Source organism: Geotrypetes seraphini, chromosome 6 (assembly GCF_902459505.1).
Source record: "Geotrypetes seraphini chromosome 6, aGeoSer1.1, whole genome shotgun sequence".
Taxonomy (NCBI): Eukaryota; Metazoa; Chordata; class Amphibia; order Gymnophiona; family Dermophiidae; genus Geotrypetes; species Geotrypetes seraphini.
In genome coordinates, this window is record NC_047089.1 from 23,159,661 (window position 1) to 23,175,923 (window position 16,263).

The following is a 16,263-nucleotide window of genomic DNA, read 5'->3' on the forward strand; positions in this document are numbered from 1 at the left end:
GTTGCTGCTTTTAATGGCCCCCAGAGAGGGAGGGGGGAATGACTAGGAACTGAACTGCTTTGTTTAGCTTTCTGCTTTTCAGTTTATATTTCAGGACTGGGTTGAGTTAATTGTATATAATGAAGTAATGTTTACATAAAGCTTAGGTAGCTGTTCAGCATTCTTTCTGTGAAGCTGTAGGTCAAGAAGGGCAGGTCATTGTGTCCTGCTCTTTTCTTCACTCCTCTTGGAAATATTTTTCACTTCTAGAAATCCCAGAAGGTGTTGAAAAATTAGGATTCAGTTTACTTACTTAGCTTTTTAGATCTGAAGCCAGGTGGTTATCTTACTAGGAAAGTATTAAAAACCTGCAAGTTTGAGTCATAAGAGATTTAAGTAACTATGAGCGTTGGGAGTAGCACAGAGCATTCAGCGTGCCAGTTTGCGCTGATAACCGCTAACACAGTTTTCTAAAAGGGGGGTTAGTGATTTCTTTCTAGCAGAAAGTATCAAATTGTACTGTGAAAAACTTCACCTGGTTTTTCGTAGGTACCCAAATATAAAGATTGTACAGGGGAAAGATTGTGCCTGAAATTATTCAACGTATGATTGTTTTAGACCTCCAAATGTTTTGGCTTCCAGTGAAAGAGAGAATTTCAGTTATCTCCACACTGACCTTCGGTTGTATACATGCCGTCTCCAACGCCGCAGATTCGGTGGCGGCCTGTAGAGGCAGCGCTGTGAACAGGCTGTTTTTGGCCTGCCCCGCCAGGGCCTGCCCTCTGCTGCGTGACTGATGACATGGGGTGGCGAAGAAGTATAATACACTATTTTGCTCTGAGCTTTGATAGGTTTGGAGAGAAAAGCTCAAGTGTAGGTTCCCTTCTATAGACAGTTTAGATCTTAAAGGTGTAAAATTTACTTAGCTAGTCTCCATAGGATAATACACTTCTCCCTCTGTATTCGCTGTGATAGGGGATTAACAACCGCAAATAACTTTTTCATATGTTATTCGCTGTTTTCTATTAAACAACATTGTGAATATGGTGAAACCGCAAATAACATGGTGGGAGATCTGGCCTGTTCCTGAAGGAGAGGCAAAACACGATGAAGAAAGTGCTGGGAATCAGCAATTTTCTCTGTAAATGCTTGGAATCAATGATTTCTCTATGCAAGTTGATGTAATTTGGGGGGAGGAGCCAGCAAGCTAAAAACCGTGAATAATCGAAAACGTGAATGCTGAAACCGCGAATACGGAGGGAGAAGTGTAACCTTTTATAGTTCTACAGTTTTGTAAGCTTGACCCTTCTGCTAGAGATAGTTTCTGGAAGGTAGAGCAACGTCTGGCTTAGTCTCCATTCCGTCCATCCCCTAGCTCATTTCTTTACTGATAGACTTAATTTATTGTCAGTTATTTTAATTAGGGCAACAGGAGAACTCTTTCATTACCTGCAAAGAATCAGACACTAAATAGGCATACAATATAACCCTGAGCCAATCAGGATCTTAAGCCCCTCCCTAGGCATCACATGCGATGCACAGGGATGAGGCCCCTCTCCCAATAAACCACATTTTGGATATTTTATCATTATATGTAGTATATTGGTTTGATTGTCTCTCCCAGACATTTTTCCCACTTTTTGTTGATTGTTCCTGGTTTATGGTTTTTTAGTTCTGTTGTTTTTTTTTTTTTTTTTTTTTGCTGAGCTGGTTAATACTATCACGTTCATTCTCCACCCATGAAATGCCCTTGGTCAAGAAAAAAAAGAAAAAGAAAATTACAGTAGGGTGGCTATAATAGCATGGAAACTTGTGCACAGAAACCAAGCTAAGCCCTTCATACTGGCTATTACTGTGTTTCCCCGAAAATAAGATCTACCCTGAAAATAAGCCCTAGCATGATTTTTGTACGTCTTAATGTAAGCCCTACCCCAAAAATAAGCCCTAGTCCCTGGATTCGCCGGCAGCAGCGCTTCCCCCCGCCTCTGCCCCCACCACGCAGCTGAACCCCTTCTGATGCTTCCATCTCTCCCTCCCCCTCCGAACCCCGCTGACCCTCCGCGAGACCTATTACCTCCCTCCACAGAGTAGCGTTGGCAGCACTCTAAACAGGCTGTTTCGCGGCCTTCTCCCACCGGGGCATTCCCTCTGCCACATCACTGATGATGTAACCATATACTTCTACTAAGACAAAGAGGTCCTTTTATTAAGGTGCGCATTTAGTGTACCTTGATAAAAGGACCCCTAAGTATCTTAATAAAAAATTTGGCACGCGACTTAGCCTGTTTTAGATTTTGGCCCCTTATGTGATTGCGTTTGACAACCCTGAAGTAGAATAATAATAACTCTATTCTTTTATACCGCCCAACCCTGAAGTAGAATAATAATAACTCTATTCTTTTATACCGCCATAACCAAAAGTTCTAGGCGGTTTACACTAAAAAGAGCTGGACAATCAGTGAAATACAATAATACAGTAAAAAATATAAATATTTATAAAATAGAATGTCAATAATAACTCTCTTTAAGTAATAAACTTATTGAACAAAGTGGTCTTAATTAATTTCAGAAAACTGTAATAGGATGGAATTCACCCGAGAGTCTTAAAGGAATTGAAGGTTGAAATCGGAGAGTTATTGCAAAAACTCGCCAATCTGACAATCAGAACTGGACAGATACCAGATGACTGGAAGATAGCGAACGTCACGCCAATTTTCAAAAAGGGATCAAGAGGAGAACCGGGCAACTACAGACCTGTGAGCCTTACGTCTGTCCCTGGAAAGATGGTTGAAGCACTGATCAAGGATAGCATAGTCCGGCACTTAGATATACACGAATTGCTGAAACCCAGTCAACATGGGTTCAGGAAAGGGAAATCATGTTTAACGAATTTGCTTCAATTTTTTGAGACCGTGAACAAGCAAATTGATAGTGGAATGCCGGTGGACATAATATATTTGGACTTCCAGAAGGCATTCGACAAAGTTCCGCATGAAAGACTTCTCAGGAAACTACAATGCCATGGAATAGAGGGAGATATACACAGGTGGATAGGCAAATGGCTGGAAAACAGGAAGCAGAGAGTGGGCATAAATGGGAAGTTCTCAGACTGGGAGAAAGTGACTAGTGGTGTGCCCCAGGGCTCGGTACTTGGGCCGATCCTATTTAACATTTATATCAATGACCTTGAAGACGGAATATCCAGTGAGATCATTAAGTTTGCAGACGACACAAAGCTATGCCGGACAATCAGAACGCAGAAAGATAGCGAAGAACTCCAGAGCGACTTGTATCAGTTAGAGAAATGGGCAGAGCAATGGCAGATGAAGTTCAACGTGGAGAAATGCAAAGTAATGCATTTAGGCAGTAAGAATAAGGAACACGAGTATAGAATGTCAGGAGCAACTCTGGGTAAGAGCGAACAAGAAAGGGACCTGGGTGTACTGATAGATAGGACCCTGAAGCCGTCGGCACAATGTGCGGCAGCGGCAAAGAAAGCGAACAGAATGTTAGGAATGATAAAGAAAGGAATCATGAGCAGATCGGAGAAAGTCATAATGCCGCTTTATAGAGCAATGGTCAGACCACACTTGGAATACTGTGTCCAACATTGGTCTCCCAAACTAAAGAGGGATATAAAACTGCTGGAGAGGGTGCAGAGACGAGCAACGAAGCTAATAAGAGGTATGGAGAACTTGGAATATGAGGAACGACTCAAGAAACTAGGACTGTTCTCCCTTGAGAAGAGGAGGCTGCGAGGGGACATGATAGAGACGTTCAAAATACTGAAAGACATCGATAAAATAGAGCAGAAAAACAAATTATTTACACTGTCCAACGTGACACGGACAAGAGGACATGGTTTAAAGCTAAGGGGGGACAAGTCCAGGACAAATGTCAGGAGGTTCTGCTTTACGCAGCGAGTGGTGAACGCCTGGAATGCTCTTCCACAGGAGGTTATTAAGGAATCCACTGTGCTAGGATTCAAAGGCAAATTAGATGCACATCTCCTTATGAGAGGCATAGAGGGATATGGGTGGTAAAACTACATCAGGTGTATACCTGACTGGGCCTCCGCGTGTGCGGATCGCCGGACTCGATGGACCATGGGTCTGATCCGGAGATGGCAGTTCTTATGTTCTTATAACATAGCTTGCTGAATACATTTGCCTAACCAAGATTGTTGCCTACCAACTTGAAACACTAAGGTCCTATCTAAGAAGGTCTTATATCTACACCCATTAATTTTTGGATAAGCAAATAAGTAGAAGTTTCTAGTTTCTCTTGATGGTCAATGCAACACAAAATGAGGACAAAGGTAAGCTGGAGACAATCTCGATATCAGCTTAAAGCAGATACTGGAAAATTTGAATAATACTCTTGCCTCCAAAGGCAGCCAATGAAGTAAACGATCATATAGACTAATACGTTCGTTCTTTTTTAAACAAAAAAAAAAAATCAATCGAACGGCTGTATTCTGAATTATCCTCAATTTCCTTAGAATTTTTTTGGGTGCTCCTAAATAGATGATATTACAATAGTCTAAAATAGATAAAACTAATGCCTGCACCAATAGTCTGAACGATGAAGGACCAAAATATTTTTTTATGGTTCTTAATTTTCACAATATAGAAAAGCATTTTTGTACCACTGAGTTCGTGTGTTCTGCTAGTGCTAAGTGTTGGTCTAGTGCAGTGGTCTCCAACTCCAACCCTTTGCAGGGCCACATTTTGGATTTGTAGGTACTTGGAGAGCCTCAGAAAAAATAGTTAATGTCTTATTAAAGAAATGACAATTTTACATGAGATAAAACTCTTTATAGTTTATAAATCTTTCTTTTTGGCTGTCTTAATAATAATATTGTTATTTAGAGCTAAAGAGACATATGATCAAGAAACTGATTTTACTTTTGTGACTATGATAAACATACTGAGGGCCTCAAAATAGTACCTGGAGGGCTGCATGTGGCCCCCGGGCCGCGAGTTTGACCACTGATCTAGTGTGACTCCCAGAATTTTGATAGATTTAATATTCGGGTAGTCATGACCATTAAAATGAAGCAATGAGTTTGTTATTTTGTCGTTGGGACTAGCCAAGAAAAGTTTGGTCTTTTCCGTAGCGAGTTTCAGTTTGAAATTAATTGTCCACTGTTCTATCTGAGTCATAATAGAAGATAATCTGGTTTAAAATTTCAGTGGTAAAATTTATTTAGAGGGATTAAAATAGAAATGCCATCTGCGTATATATAAAATTTTACATTTAAACTCTGTAATAAATGTCCTAAAGGGGAAATGTAGATAACGTCTCACATTAACCATTTTCTGTCATGCTAAATAAGCATTAGCACTTATTCTGGCTTTGTAAAAGGGCCCCTAAGTTACATACAATCTTGTTTTCTGAAATAGAAACTTAAATACAAAATGAAACGTTAATGTTACAGGTACTTCTTAAAGATCTGACTTGCTAAAGCTTTGCTTCCATTCTATGCTTATGAGAAAAAAACCTAATGAATCAGGCTATAAATTAGACCAGTAAAAATGTCACCTTTCTCCTCCTACTTATTTGTTGATCTTTATATCTGTGTAAATAAGTGGACTAACACAATAGCCACATGACTTTACGAGTTAGAAATGAAAACTGTTTTCTTGTCTGTACAAGCTCCTTTGCAGTTGGGTGAGTCAAACAAATTCTTGATAAGACCGCTTTTATTTCCTGCTAAGATATGAAGCTTTTCTCTCAGTTTAAAACAGAACGTGTCCCATTATGTTAACCAGTTTGTTTAGAGAACTTACTTTGTATATATAGAAAGTCTAAAAATATTGTGGCCGTGCTTGGAGCAATATCACAAAATTTCTCTGACCCCTCAACTCATACATATCGTTTGGCACGTCTTATCTAGTGTCTGCTGGTATCAGCCGAGAGATTGGCAGATATTTGTGATACTGATCTAGGCGTAATGGCCAGGATTCACTAATCTGCCAGATCGGGCCCGATCCTGGCAGGTCCGACTAATTCAGAAAACAAAAATATGCAGATGGGGGCGATCGGAGGAACGCCTCATCTGCCTGCACAGCTCGCGCATGCGCAATCGGTGTGCATGCGCAGACCCGTCCTAGCCGCAAACTTTTTTTTTTTTTAACGTCAAACTTTTGCAGCCCGTGGGTTTAACCCGCTTCGGGCTTGCACAGGCAGTCGGGGCAGTGCTGTTACTGTCAGGGTAGACATTACTGTCGGTGAAGACATGTTTGGGGCAGTGCTGTTACATGCGGCAGTGGCAGCCCGCGGGCTCGCACTGGAGGGAAGGCGGCAGAGCCAGGGGGAGCAGAGAGGACATATCAGGCAGGCATTCGGGGCAGGCAAGCCCAGGGCCACAGGACCGCGAGAGCCAGGGCAGGCAGATTAGGGCTGCAGGAGACGTTTGGGGCTGCAAGAGATCGACGCTGACAGGGCAGAGAGCAGGGCTTCAATAGAACAAGAGAGTCGGAAGGACGTTTTCGACGGCTCCCCAGCAGTCGCTTATTCCGTTGATCGGCCAGCCCTGTCCGATGTGAAATTTTGTGTAGTGAATCGGGTCACTGTCCAATTTGCATGCATTTCTCCTCATTTGCATGCATGGATTTGAAGCGGATCGCATGAGAGGTAAGTGAATCAGGCCGGAGGGAAATTTTCTCGTTAAGGGGTCGCAACCAATCGGTTTGCTTAGTGAATCTAGCCCAATGACTCCAAAGAATTTTAGATGTAAAATTTATAGTAGTAGCAGGGTTTCAAAAATTCATTTGGTGCTGGCTCGCTTGATCTTCGAGGACAGTCACTGTAATGTTGGTGGGCTGGCGGATGAACTCTAAATTGAGGAAAAATCTCTGAGTCGTAAAGATTGGGGTCCTGACAATTAGTGGGAAGACTCTCCTCTCAGCCATCTCTTTAGCCTTTCCTCATTTGAGAGGCGTTTCATCTCCTTTATCGTTTTGCTTGCGCCTAACTTGAAGTGTTTTAATTGGTTTTAAGTGGCGCAATAATTGGCCGTACCATTAAAAACCAATTTAAACACATTTATTGATTATTGAAAGCTTCTATACTGCTGCTAATGACTGGGAGAGTTGGTTCAGAGCAGGTTATATGAGCTTCTGCAATGGTGTTAAAATACAGAGTTTGCGTTTCCTGGGATGGTTTCAAAACAGACATTATTAAATCTTAATCAATACTTGTGCTTTTGTAAAGGTTCAATTCCTGAGTATCTTATGGAATCTTTTATCATTACAAATTCTAAACATCCTAGAAAATCTCATTCATTATACTCATCCCCTTCTGTAAAGGGTTGTAAATATAAGAAATTTCAGGATCGTTTGCTATCTTTTCAAGCAGCCTCATGGACTAGGGATTTAATTCACATATTCAAAATCTCAAACTCGTACCAACAATTTTCACGTGCCTTAAAGACGTAGCTTTTTAAGAAATTTTTGTAAGGGCAGGAAGTTTCATGGTGATACCAGGAAGTACTTCTTCACCGAAAGAGTGGTTGGCAATTGTTATGAGTTTCCACACAGGTTATCGAGGCCAGTAGCGTGCCAGATTTTAAGAACAGATGGGATGCTCATGTCGGATCTCTAAGAGGAAATGGGACATCAGAGTGTGATCTCTCAAAGGGTAGTTAGGAGGGTGGGTGGGTCAATAGAGTGGGCAGACTTGATGGGCCTTGACCCTTTTCTGCCGTCACTTTTCTATGTTTCTTTTCATTTATATTATTAGTCTTTGTGAACCGTATAGAACTTAATGAATGGTATTTGCGGTATACAAGTGCATTTTATGGTGTTTAAAAAAAATGTTTTTATGTGTTACAATACAGAGTTAGCGTTTTCTAAGTTGGTTCTCTTAAACCATAATCAATCCTCTTTCTTATTTCCGCCTATAATATATAATCAATCTACCTGCTTGTACATACCAATATAAAATATATATTTATTCATATTATACCTTCTTTAAAAAATTAAGCGTCACTAGGTGCCGTCTGGGACTGGTGCCCAGAAGTGGGCGTGTTTAGGGGCAGCGCTGGACTTCAGGATCACTGAGCGCCACTGGCTGCGATTCTGTAAGGACCCTCAGTGTAAAACCTTGTCTGTAAAACCTTGTCTTACATTTCTGGCGCCTAGGGTCCTTGCTCGCTGTGCTTCTTTAAGTGGCGCAGGTGACGTAATAAGGAGGAGGGGGATCGCCCTGGGTGCCTTCTTGCTAAGGGTGCGGTGTTCCTCCTCCTCTTTGTGCCCCTTGCCTTCTTCATACCTTTTATTTCTTCACCGGCGTGAGGTTGCAGCCCGCATTGGTTCTCTCTCTGACGTCACTTCCGGGACCCGTGCCTAGTAAGTGATGTCACAGGGCGAGCCAACACCAACGTGAGCATGCTGCTCACGCCGGAAAAGTGACATACACTTCTCCCTCGGTATTCTCGGTTTCAGCAGTCGCGGTTTCGATTATTTACGGTTTATAGCTTGCTGGCTCCTTCCCCCCCAATTACATCAGCTTGCATAGAGAAATCGCTGATTCCAAGCGTTTACCGAGAAAATTGTCGATTCCCGGCACGTTCTTCACCGTGTTTTGCTTCTCCTTCAGGAACAGGCCAAGTCTCCCACAGTGTTACATTACATTATATTAGAGATTTCTATTCCGCCATTACCTTGCGGTTCAAGGCGGATTACAAAAGATTTATGAAAGGGGGTTACAGTGGAAGAATATTTGTCATTGCTAAAGTTGTAAAGAGTGGATCATTTGTCATTTCAAGAGTTGTAAGGAGTACCGTATTTTCATGCATATAACGCGTGCGTTATACACGATTTTTACAAACCGTGCATAACCGTGCGCGTTATAGGTGTGAGCGCGTTTTACAACTTTTTTTTTTTCATTCCGATCCGGCATCCCCCCTGCGAACCGGCATCCTCCCCCACGCTCGCGTCACCCCCCCTCCCCCACGATCCTACAACCCCCTCAGCACCGCAAAACATCTCTTACCCGATTGGGCACCAGCACCAATGCACAGGACGTGCCAGTGCCAGTGCCCGAAGATCCTCCCTCATTGGGCTGGGTTGGGCTGTGCGGTGCAGGGAGATCCTCCTTCTTCCCTGTGCCGGGCTGGACTGGGCTTTGAGCATTTGCGCATGCTCAAAGCCCAATCTCGGAGAGAGCGAGACCAGAAGGCTTTGAACATGCGCAAATGCTCAAAGCCCAGTCCAGCTCGGCACAGGGAAGAAGGAGGATCTCCCTGCACCGCACAGCCCAGCCCAGCTCAGCCCAACGAGGGAGGATCTTTGGGCACTGGCACTGGCACGTCCTGTGCATTGGTGCTGGTGCCGATGCCCAATTGGGTAAGAGATGTTTTGCGGTGCTGGGTGGGTTGTAGGATCGCGGGGGAGGGGGGGTGACGCGAGCGGGGGGGAGGATGCCGGTTCGCAGGCCAGAAAGTAAGCGGGAGTGGGAGGAGATTATAGCAGCATGCGCAGTATACGCGTGTGCGTGCTATATAAAAAATTTTTTACAGACATGCTTTGGACCCCCGCGCTATACGCGTATGCGTGTTATATGCGTGAAAATACGGTAGAACATTTGTCAGTATTAGAATGGTAAAAAGTGTAGGTAGAAATTTAGGAAGAAAGGGAAACTAAGGAAAATCATTTGTTGTTTTTCAGGTTGTGCGATGGGAGAACATTTGTTCTTTCTAGAGTTGTAAAGAGTAGCTCATTTGTCATTTCAAATTTCATTTGTTATTCGCGGTTTCACCATATTCACGATGGTTTTGAATAGAAAACAGTGAACAACATATGAAAAAGTTATTTGCGGTTTTTCTGTATTTGCGATTCTGTTAATCCCCTATCACAACGCATACGGAGGGAGAAGTGTAGGTATGGGGGAAGGGAAGGGGGAGGGGCATCGCTCACCCTTACTACGCCACTGTGAATGCCACGCGGCAAGCACCACTTTCAGAATCAGGCCCTTAAATCCTTTTCCTGGGTAGTGACTCCTGATTTGCACTCATCTTCCTAATTCTTTTCAGTTTAAAAGGTGACAGATCCCCGGTTGGGATGTTTATATGTTCTTTGTTTACTTTACTATTGTATATTGTCCTATTTTATTGTACCAGTTCTGAATTTCTGTACAACTCTCTTTAAAATCAAATTAATAAAGAGAAGTAAGCTTAAAAAAACCACCAGTTCAAGTACAAATCCCTATATACCATTGTTCACCTTTCTCCATTGAGAGAATTGGCTATTTAACCCTCTCTCCCGTTATCCAGAACCCAGTCCACTTTGCTTCCTATCCCATGGCTTTTTAATTTCCTCAGGAATCTCTGAAGGGGGACTTTGCCAAAAGCTTTATGAAAGTCCAGATTCACTACATCAACTGGCTCACCTTTATCAACATGTTTATTCATGCCTTCAAAAAAAATGTATCCGATTGGTAAGGCAAGACTTCCCTGGACTCTGCCCCAGCAAACCATTTTTGTCTGTGTTTAATAATTTTGTTCTTTAAAGTGGTATCTACCAGTTGGCCCATCACCGATGACTCACTGGTTTGTAGTTTCCTGAATCATCCTTGGAACCCTTTTAAAAAAAAAAAAAAAATTGGCATTACATTGGCTGCTTTCCAAACTTCAGCTACTGTAGACAATTTTAATGATAGGTTACAGATTTGTAATAATAGATCTGCAATTTCTTTTTGAGCTCTTTCAGTACTCTGGGATGTGCACCATTCAGTGCAGGTAATTTGTTTGCTGCTTAGCTTGTCGATTTGGCCTATTACATCTTCCAGGTTCATCAAGATTTTAGATTCGATCTGTATACTTTGGAGGAAAGGCGGGAGAGGGGAGATATAATAGAGACGTTTAACTATCTCCATGGCATAAATGCACATGAGGCGAGTCTCTTTCATTTGAAAGGAAGCTCTAAAAAGAGAGGGCATAGGATGAAGTTAATAGACTCAGGAGTAATAATAATAATAATTTATTCTTATATACCGCCAAACTTTGCGTTCGAGGCAGTTTACAATAAGAAAAAGCTGGAGCGAATTACAATATTCGTCAAATGGTTTCCCAGGAAAAATACAAATTACAATTAATTCAAAATCAGAATCGAAATGAATTAATCTCAAAGGTAGTTCCAATTATGTAGAATTAAAAGTATAATGAATAAGAATTATGCTCAAATATATCATAAAAGCTAAGAAATACAATTAAGAGAAAAATTTTTTTTTCAAACAAATAGGTTTTAAAAAGTAATAGGATTGAGTTTGAGGAATAAGATCATTCCAGTAAGAATTCATTGTACCAGCCTGAAATGCCAGAGTTTTCCCCAAAAATCTCTTATTACAGGCATGCTTTTGCTGAAGGAAACAAGACCTGTGTATTCTTGTTAGGAAATACTTTTCTTTTACAGAAAGTGTGGTAGATGCGTGGAATAGGTACCTGGTATAAATGGTGGAGACAAACACTGTGTCTGAATTCCAGAAAGCATGGGACAGGCATATGGGATCTCTTAGGGAGAGGAGGAGCTAGTGGATGTTGCAGGTGGGCAGACTGGCTGGGCCATTTGGCCTTTATCTGCCATCATGTTCTGGCATGGGTATCTCTCTTACATCCTCCTCACTAAAGACCAAAGCAAAGACTTTTTATTTAGTCTCTCTGCCATGGCCTAATCCTTCCTGAATGCCCCTTTTACACCTCAATGATCAAGATTTCTACTTCTAAAGTTCCCGAAAAAAGTTTTTCCTTATGAGTTTTTGCCTCTACAGCAAACTTCTTTCAGCTTTCCTTATTAATGCTTTGCAACTAACTTTCCAGTGCTTATGCTACTTCCTGTTTTCTTCATTCCGATGCTCTTTACATTAAAAAAAAGGTCTTTGGCTATAATAGCTCTTTTCATTTCATCTTTAAACTATGCCTGCTCATAGATTTCCTGGACCCAGCGACTCTTATTTTATTTTGGATTTCTGCTGGGGGTTTTTTAAAAGAAAGTTTTTATATTTGTTTTCCGTTGTTGCTGCAATTTCACTAATTTTCCATAAAGATCTGTAGCCGCTTTATTCTTTCCTTCTTTTTCTGGGACATCTCCCTGCATTCCATAGAGAGCCAGACTTTGGATATTCTCTCCGTCATTGGCTATGAGATAATGCATCCATTCTCTTTGGAGGGCTGCAGCAGTAGTCCGTCTCTGTAGAAGAGTTAATGTTAAGCATGCCACATTCTGATTGCCAAGTTTTTAGGATCTGCATCCTCCCTAACTTCTGAAATTATTGTATGATCCGAGATTGTAATAAAATGTGAAAGTTTAGAGAAACTGGGCTTTTTCTCCCTCGAACAGAGGAGACTGAGAGGGGACATGATCGAAACATTTAAAATATTGAAGGGAATAGACTTAGTAGATAAAGACAGATTGTTCACTTTCTCCAAGGTAGGGAGAACGAGAGGGCACTCTCTAAAGTTAAAAGGGGATAGATGCCGTACAAACGTAAGGAAGTTCTTCTTCAACCAGAGAGTGGTAGAAAACTGGAACGCTCTTCTGGAGTCTGTTATAGGGGAAAACACCCTCCAGGGATTCAAGACAAAGTTAGACAAGTTCCTGCTGAACCAGAACGTATGCAGGTAAAGCTAGTCTCAGTTAGGGCGCTGGTCTTTGAGAGCAACGGCTGGAGGGTGTCATACAGTGAGATATTAGAGAAACTGGGCCTCTTCTCCCTTGAAAAGAGGAGATTGAGAGGGGACATGATCGAAACATTCAAAATACTGAAGGGAATAGACTTAGTAGATAAGGAGAGGTTGTTCACCCTCTCCAAGGTAGAGAGAACGAGAGGGCACTCTCTAAAGTTAAAAGGGGATAAATTCCGTATAAACGTAAGGAAGTTCTTCTTCACCCAGAGAGTGGTAGAAAACTGGAATGTTCTTCCGGAATCTGATATAGGAGGAAACACCCTCCAGGGATTCAAGACAAAGTTAGACAAGTTCCTGCTGAACCGGAACGTGCGCAGGTAGGGCTGGTCTTTGACCGGTGGGCCGCCGCGTGAGCGGACTGCTAGGCATGATTTACCACTGGTCTGACCCAGCAGCGGCAATTCTTATGTTCTTAATGTATTTTGTACATTAACTTGGCATTTAATTTGATTCTGGTCTTCCCAGCAGACAATCTATTCAAGTTTCAAGTTTTATTATTTTGAATATACCGACCATCAACAAGTATCTAGCCGGTTTACAATTCTATGTTAAAATAAAGAATTAAAATAATACTTATAAAAGGGTGGAATAGTGCACATTAAAGACTTTACAAATGCAAACATGAAAGTGGGGATTGAAGGAGAAGGGGGGTAGAGTTACATTGTTAGGAGTGGAGAGAAAAAAAAAATTTGGGGTTAAAAAGGGATAAACATTAGGAATTGGGTCGCTTCTTAAAAGCGGTTGGTGGACTTCATGATGGGAAAAGCATCTTCCCATACATCTTTCATACATGGTAGAGAATGACAGGGGACCGAATTTGTCCCCCGTCTCGTCCCTATGGTTAACGGCGGGAAACCATCCCTGTGTCATGGAATGAAATGCAGAACAATCAACCCTCCCTGCTGGAGTTTCTGGTGTTCTTTTTCTGACAAATGGGATTCTTTAAAGCAATGTGAGATTAGTTTTATTCTTCAGGTATCTCCTAGAATTCTTTTTCTTTTGATAGGCCCATGAATCCCACTCACATGAAGAGAGAAAACTTTTAGGAAGGATCTCGGTCTGTATTTAAACAAGTCCTGATCCCCTGTGAACCTAAAACCCGTCTCTGAAGTATCCATTCAACTCATGCACACTGATGCAAACAGTCCCTTTTCCCCCTTAACACTCGTTTCCTCCCATAGTAACATAAAACATAGTAACATAGTAGATGACGGCAGATAAAGATCCGAATGGTCCATCCAGTCTGCCCAACCTGATTCAATTTAAATTTTTAAATTTTCTTCTTAGCTATTTCTGGGCAAGAATCCAAAGCTTTTACCCTGTATTGTGCTTGGGTTCCAACTGCCGAAATTTCCATCAAAACCTACTCCAGCCCATCTACACCCTCCCAGCCATTGAAGCCCTCCCCAGCCCATTCTCCACCTAACGGCCATATACAGACACAGACCTTGCAATTCCGCCCAGTACTGGCCTTAGTTCAATATTTAATATTATTTTCTGATTCTAAATCCTCTGTATTCATCCCACGCTTCTTTGAACTCAGTCACAGTTTTACTCTCCAGCACCTCTCTCGGGAGCGCATTCCAGGCATCCACTACCCTCTCCGTAAAGTAGAATTTCCTAACATTGCCCCTGAATCTACCACCCCTCAACCTCAAATTATGTCCTCTGGTTTTACCATTTTCCTTTCTCTGGAAAAGATTTTGTTCTACGTTAATACCCTTCAAGTATTTGAACGTCTGAATCATATCTCCCCTGTCTCTCCTTTCCTCTAGGGTATACATATTCAGGGCTTCCAGTCTCTCCTCATACGTCTTCTGGCGCAAGCCTCCTATCATTTTCGTCGCCCTCCTCTAGACCGCCTCAAGTCTTCTTACGTCTTTCGCCAGATACGGTCTCCAAAACTGAACACAATACTCCAAGTGGGGCCTCACCAATGACCTGTACAGGGGCATCAACACCTTCTTCCTTCTACTGACCGCCTCTCTTTATACAGCCCAGCATCCTTCTGGCAGCAGCCACTGCCTTGTCACACTGTTTTTTCGCCTTTAGATCTTTGGACACTATCACCCCAAGGTCCCTCTCCCCGTCCGTGCATATCAGCTTCTCTCCTCCCATGTAAACAAAAACATTCTTCTCTCTCCTGCCTATCCTCTGATTTCAGCCATATTCCAATCAATCCTCCTGCTCATCCGATCATCTCTCTACAATCTCACTTTCTCCTATAGGAAACTTTTACTTAAAAGAGTACTGGCTCATCGTTTAAACACAGTCAAAAAATTGAAAACAGTAGAGAGATGTTAAGAAAAGTAACGTATAAGAATGTGGAGATCAAAAAATTGCTAATTCCAAACCAAATAGTCGCCAGATGAATATGCAATCAACTAAAAGTTACATTTCAACTCAAATTCTCATACACTCAGAATTGTGTAATCCGACCTAGGACCGAAGTCCCAACAGCCGAACCCACCACCCAGTCGCTGTGTATGGAAGTTTCTATAAATACTTTGGGCTCCTTTTACAAAGCCGCGCTAGGACCTTAATGTGCGGAATAGCACGCGTTAAATTGCCGCATACGCTAGCCGCTACCGCCTCCTTTTGAGCGCGTGCTAATCCGGTGCGTGCGATAAAACCGCCAGCGCGGCTTTGTAAAAGGAGCCCTTTGTATGTTTAAAAATTTTCTCAATCCATAAATAAATAAGCGATTACAAAAAAAAGTTGAAAAATTCCTAGTGACTTAGCTTATAAGTCTCACGGGTTCTGACGTGGACCACGTTGCGTGGAACTTTTTCAAGGATCCCACAAGGGAGTTAGAGTAGTGCTTGACATTAAGGGTGATTCTTTAAAGCAGTGATTCCCAACCCTGTCCTGGAGGAACACCAGGCCAATTGGGTTTTCAGGCTAGCCCTAATGAATATGCATGAGAGAGATTTGCATATGATGGAAGTGATAGGCATGCAAATTTGCTTCATGCATATTCATTAGGGCTAGCCTGAAAACCCGATTGGCCTGGTGTTCCTCCAGGACAGGGTTGGGAACCACTGCTTTAAAGTGCGTCGTGCCATTCTGTCTTAACAGCAAAGTTCAGCATGGAGGTTCACAGCTGCTTCTCGTTGTGACTGGGTGTTGGGTTCGGCTGTTGGGATTTCGGTCCTAGGTTGGATTACACAATTCTGAGTGTATGAGAATTTGAGTTGAAATGGAATCATCTTTTAAATAACCTTACATATAAACACACAGAGTTGCTGGAAGGAAGCCACCAAGCAACTCTCTGCAGTCAGCTGTTGGGCTCCACCATTAAATCTTCAGCGATCGTTTCTTTGTGGTGGTGTTACATCTCCTTCAGGAAAGAACATAAGAACATAAGCAGTGTCTCCGCCGGGTCAGACCATAGGTCCATCCTGCCCAGCAGTCCGCTCCCGCGGCGGCCCAAACAGGTCACGACCTGTCCAAATCACCAGAAGGGGCCCCCATGCCACCTTGGTTTCCTATTGAGTCCTATCTTCCCATCAAAGTCCTAGCCCTCCGGTCTTGCACATGCACGACCTGGTCGGGTTTCTATACTTATTTTCTGGTTAGCTTTCTCAGTATCCCAC

At 42.4% G+C, this 16,263-nt stretch overlaps 1 protein-coding gene across 2 annotated transcripts in view; it reads left to right on the forward strand.

Annotated features, from left to right (window-relative positions):
* Positions 1-16,263, forward strand: part of TMEM135 (transmembrane protein 135) — a 342,691-nt gene that overhangs the window by 630 nt on the left and 325,798 nt on the right. The window lies entirely within an intron of this gene.